This window comes from Anguilla anguilla, chromosome 16 (assembly GCF_013347855.1).
Source record: "Anguilla anguilla isolate fAngAng1 chromosome 16, fAngAng1.pri, whole genome shotgun sequence".
NCBI classification, from domain to species: Eukaryota; Metazoa; Chordata; class Actinopteri; order Anguilliformes; family Anguillidae; genus Anguilla; species Anguilla anguilla.
In genome coordinates, this window is record NC_049216.1 from 34,340,821 (window position 1) to 34,346,487 (window position 5,667).

A 5,667-nucleotide genomic window follows, 5' to 3' on the forward strand; every position below is an offset into this window, starting at 1 on the left:
GTCGTGGTAACGGGCGTTCTGATGAGACGGTGACCCGCGTGGCGCGGCCGCGGCGTGCTCGGCGATGGCGTTGCGTAACGGCCCGGTTCTCCGTCGCTGCACCGGAGGAATGTCGTGTGCAGCCCGCTTCCACCGGTCCGCCTGGGGGCCGCGGTTAATGACTGAACCGCACGGCCTCATGGGATTGCGCCAGAGGGCACAGGGCAGCGAAACAAAAAAAAAAAAAGAAGAAAAAGTTATGTAATGCAATTATCCTGCGCCTTTATCTGAAGGAATCACGACAGTAATGGGGCTCAAATTGTCAGGGAAGACGGTCTGAGTGTAAACTGGCCTGAATATCTCGGATGCCTTTGGTCCTCAGTGAAAACCAAAGCTTCGCCTTATCATTGTTGTTTTACTTCCTTGGAAAAAAAATACTTTTCCTTGGTGAATTGTAAAGGTTAAACTATCACTCTTCATTGTATGGGCCTGTTTATACTGATAAATATATTGCTGGTCGATAATAAAGTATGATTTATTTTAAATAGTTTTAAAATATAGGGCAATGAGGAGTAAATTATTTTTTTTAATTGATTTAAGTGTGAAATAAATGACTGATTGCTTTAAGAAATGTTCCTCGGGGATGTGAACACTTATTTTAAATGTCAGGTTCTATAAGTGTTGTCAGCCACTGTTTATGAACAGACAAACTGGATATCCAGTTCATAGTGCTTATTGTGCCACAGAATAGTCTAGAATGTGATTGTATGCTGTAGCATCAAGATTTGCCTTCACTGGAACTAAGGGGCCTAGCCCAAACCACAAAAAACAGTCCCAGACCTAGGGGTGTCCAGATACTTTTGGTCATGTAGTTTACCTTGCTGAAAAAGGCCATCATGTCACTCCTCACTTTGTTTGAGTTTTTAATTGGGATTGATTTGTTGGACTGGCTCTTGACTGTCCTCCCAGGCCGTGTGCGTGCCCAGAGGGCAGTGCCCTGTGGAGAGCAGGTCAGGTGGGCATGGAGAAATTTGGATTTGAATTATTTTACCTTTACGTTGCACGAACTTAGCGGTTGATGGTTAGCAGATTTAGGCTGGGATCCGGCCAGAGAACACGAGCGCTTCCAGCAGATTTATTAAATGCAGTTCAGTTCCATTTATTTTTTATAGAGAACTGTCACAAAGATGCTTTATGGAGAAACAGCAGGAAAATTTGGCCAGAAACCAGACCTGAACCCCCAAAAAAGCAAGTGAGGTAAAAACTGCTGTCAGGAGAATAATACTCAAATGGTGGCGAGAAATAAAACTCCCCGTTTATATGAGAAATAGAGCCAGAAGAGGCATTCCCTCACCAGCTAGAGTAACTGCAGCCAAAGCAGTTATGCACTAATAATTAACTATGACAACCGAGAACCAAAATACAAATCCTGAATGCATCCATGACGAGCCCTAACTATAAACACCGTAAACCATAAAATACCGTTTTGATAACGTTTCCCCTTTGCGCTCACTTTTAGTAGCCTACTTTTAGGAGAGCCGGGCTGTGTCTTAACTGTCATCCTGCAAGGACTCAAGCTTTCGCCCCGTAGTTTAAAATCGGCGAGATCATCGCCGTCTGATTTCCACAGCTCCGATAAACGTTGAGCTCTGAGGAGTGACAGAGAGCGCCTTCGTTGGATTTTACTCACTCCCAAAAGGACGCGCTCCTCTCTGTTTCTCTACATTTTTCGACACGGAGGTCTGTTGAAAGTTAACCGGGCCGGTCAGTTGAAAGTGAACCGATTGGCCGGCAGCCGCGGGTGGCCGGGTTAGGCCCCGCCTCTTTTTTCGCGGGTGCGAATGTGGCGAGTGCGTGTGAGGTTTTCGGGAGAGCGGGCGCGCGGTCCGAACGCCGCCCTTTTGACACTGCGGAATTCTTCCTGCGCGGACGGACAGTCGCGGCCTTGTTCCCGCCCCGGCGGGCTTCCCGTCCCGCGCCGCTGGCGAGGGAACGCCGGACACAGCCGGATTCATCCGATGACAGCGCTCCGACTCTCCCGGCCGGAATGCCAGGAATCCGGGGTCCGAGGGGGGGAGAGAGGGGAGCTCCCCCTCTCCTGCTCCCGAATCTGCTCCGGTCCCCCTGTGTGTGTGAGAGACTGGGACCTGTGGACCGGGAGGGAGAGGGGGAGAGAGAGAGAGAGAGAGAGAGGAAAGAATGAGGAAAAGAGAGAGGGAGGGACAGAGAGAAGGAGGGAGAGAGAGAGGGAGAGAGGAAAGAATGAAGGAAAGAGAGAGGGAGAGACAGAGAGAAGGAGGGAGAGAGAGAGGGAGAGAGGAAAGAATGAGGGAAAGAGAGAGGGAGAGACAGAGAGAAGGAGGGAGAGGGAGAGAGGAAAGGAGGGAAACAGGGATGGAGGGAGAGAGAGAAAAGGAAAAAATGAGGGAGAAAGTGCATGGAAAATAAAGTGAGAGAGAAGGAGCAAAAAGGAAAGTGAAAGAAAGAATGAGGAAGAGAGAAGGATGGATAGAGAGAGAGAGATGAGGGGGGGCGGCTGGTAGATTGTTGGAGGCAGACAGAAATGGAGCAACAGAAAGTGAGAGTGAGATGGGCGATAGAGTTCCTCCTTAGTTCCTCAGGGGGGGGGGGGGGGGGGGGGGGGGGCGGGGGTTTTGGGGGCGGTGCCGGGGGGGTGGGGGGGGGGTTCAGGGGTGGAGCCAGGGAGGATCAGGGCGAGCGCCATGTCACGGCACAGCTTTGCAAGGTGAAGAGCAGGTCAGCTCTGCCCAGAGCCCCACAGACCGAAGCTGGGCGTCCCAGACCAGCGTAGCGACTCTCACTCACACGTGCACAGAGGAGCCTCTTAAAGGGGAATACGATCTTCCATCTAGTGATGGTATGCAGCAGATCGCATGAAAAAAACGTGCAAGCTGCACTCTACATTCTAGCTGATCAAGCATGTGAGACTTGAGTGGACAATATTTCCGCAACCTACAGTTTTACACGCCAAACAAAGAGGGTCTGTTGAAACACCCCTATTGTCATTCACATACTGTCGGTGTCCTGCATAAACCTCTATCCTCACGAAAGAGGAATTCTCTGGAATAAAAAAAAAAATTTTTTTAATAGTAAAAACATATTGTCAATATACCAGTTGGCATATGAGTTTTGTCATTAGGGAATTTGAACCAACTTTATTAGTTGTCGACTTATGAAAGACAGAGCTTGATGAGAACTTTAAATTTGTTTTAAAATTAAAAAAAATGACCCAAAAAAATGAATTACAAGGTGTATGCATGACTGACAATATGCTCAGTGCTCCCTGTGAATATAGCTGGTCCCAATTCAGTTTTAATCTCGAAAATTAATTGAAAAATTCTCAATCGATCGCTGTTGCCATTTTTTTTTTTTTAAGTTGACGAATTAGATTTGAGTTCATTGACTGGATGGAAAGGGAACGGACCCCAGAAGAGCATGTTTCCATGATACCGTAGCCGCTGGCATTTGGAGGCGTATTTATACCCTGCACTCAGCTCTGAGAGTGTGCCCCTGTCATAGAGTCCCTCCATGTGACATTTCACCTGAGCTATAAATAAGGTGTGGGATTCTGACTGCTTCAGATAGACGTGTGTGTGTGTCTGTGTGTGTGGGTGTGTGTGTGGGAGGGTGTTGATCTGTGTGTGTGTGTGTGTGTGAGAGAGAGAGAGCGAGCGAGAGAGAGAGCATGTGTGTGTGTGAGTGTGTACGTGTGCGTGTGTGTGGGGAGTGGGGGTGGGGGGGGTGTGTGTGTGTGTATGTGTCTGTCTGTTCTGCAATTTGTTCTTCACTGACCCCAGATCAGCTGAGATGTCCTTCTCTGGTCCAGCACCTTTGCTCTGTGATGTAGGGTCACTGATCTGGGGCTTGAGTGCGGTCTTCCTCTGGGCCCGTAGGGTGATGCCCCTGCTCCAAACACATGCGTTTACGTGAGTGCAATACTGCAGGTCTGTGAGCAGAACCCCGATATGTCACTAAACGTGTCTCCCACAATAATATGCATGGTAAAAATAGCTTTACTAGCTTTGAAAATTTCAACAAGATAACTTTTTCAACATGATAAATATCCATATATTGTCACTGTAATGGGCACTATATGTGTTTGTGAAAGTGGGAACCGTCTGCATTGCAGTTTTGAGGCCCGCGTTATGAGTGTGTCGGAAGATTTTTGTTTGTAAAAGCAGACAGCGCAGTGAAGATGTGCGCAAACACAGGCGGCAGCACCGAATATTATTTCTGTGCTCCGTCTCTTAGCAACCGCCAGTCGATGGTGTCTTGCCGACGCGTCTGGGGGTTAAGAGGTAATATGCGACTGTTGATATATATTTTGTTTTATCTCTCCGTTTTTTGGGACCGGTTACCGGCTTCACCACCGATGAGGAAGTAGGGCAGGAGCGGTCGTGTGCTGCTTTCTAACGCTGTCCTCTGCGGGCCAGCCGCGGTTCTGCCCTACTGGTGCTACCGGGACGAAGCATGTCCCATTAAACCTGCCCTGTCTGCGCTGCGTCAAGCATCTTCATTTACTCAGCCAATCAGGAGGAGCGCCTTTACTGACTGAGCCAATCAGGAGTGGGTGCCTTTACTGACTGAGCCAATCAGGAGTGGGTGCCTTTGCTCACTGAGCCAATCAGGTGACAGTAGGTTTACTGACTGAGACAATCGGACGGCAGTACCTTTGCTGACTGACCAATCACGAGTAGCACCTTGATTGATCGAGCCAATCAGATGGCAGTTCCTTTACTGGCTGAACCAAATGGATTTCAGTATCTTCACTAACTGAGCCAATCAGATGCCAGAACCTTTACTGCCTGGGCCAATTGAACAGCAGGACCTTTACTGCCTGAGCCAATTGGACAGCAGTACCTTTACTGATTGATCCAATTGAACAGCAGTACCTTTACTGACTGAGCCAATCAGATAGCCATACCTGCGCTGACTGACTTGACTTGAGAAAATCAAAGAGTCCACATTTTGGCCGTGCGATGTCTAACTGGCTAACAGCCTGAAATGCATGGTAATTACATAATGAATCATTTCCTTGACTTTCCTCATCAATATTCATGAAGGTTTGCCTAAGAACAGTGCTGCGAAGAATAAGCCATAATTTACTATTATTAGTGCGATTAATTTCACTGCCGGAAGGCGAGTGAGTGAGATTTATTACACACACCGTCTCACTCCGAGCTGGAGGTTTGGAAAATCGCTGTAAAAGCAGGGGTGTGATTATCAGCAGGTTTGGGCTCGCGAGCCGCAGAGTGTTTGAATATCAGATGAATTTATCTCCCCGTCCCTGTGGGTCTTACAGTGTGTGTGTGTGTGTGTGTGTGCAGAAGGGCTGAGCTCGTTCCCCCGCTGTGTGTGTGTGTGTGTGTGTGTGTGTGTGTGTATGTGTGTGCCTGTGTATGTGTGCGTTTGTGTGTGTGTGTGTGTGTATATGTGTGTGTGTGTGTGTGTGTTTGTGTGTGTGTGCATGTGTATGTGTGCGTGTGTGCGTGCGTGTGTGTGTGTGTGTGTGTGCGCGTGTGTATGTGTGTGTGTGTGTGTATATGTGTGTGTGTGTGTGTGTTTGTGTGTGTGTGCATGTGTATGTGTGCGTGTGTGCGTGCGTGTGTGTGTGTGTGTGTGTGCGCGTGTGTATGTGTGTGTGTGTGTGTATATGTGTGTGTGTAC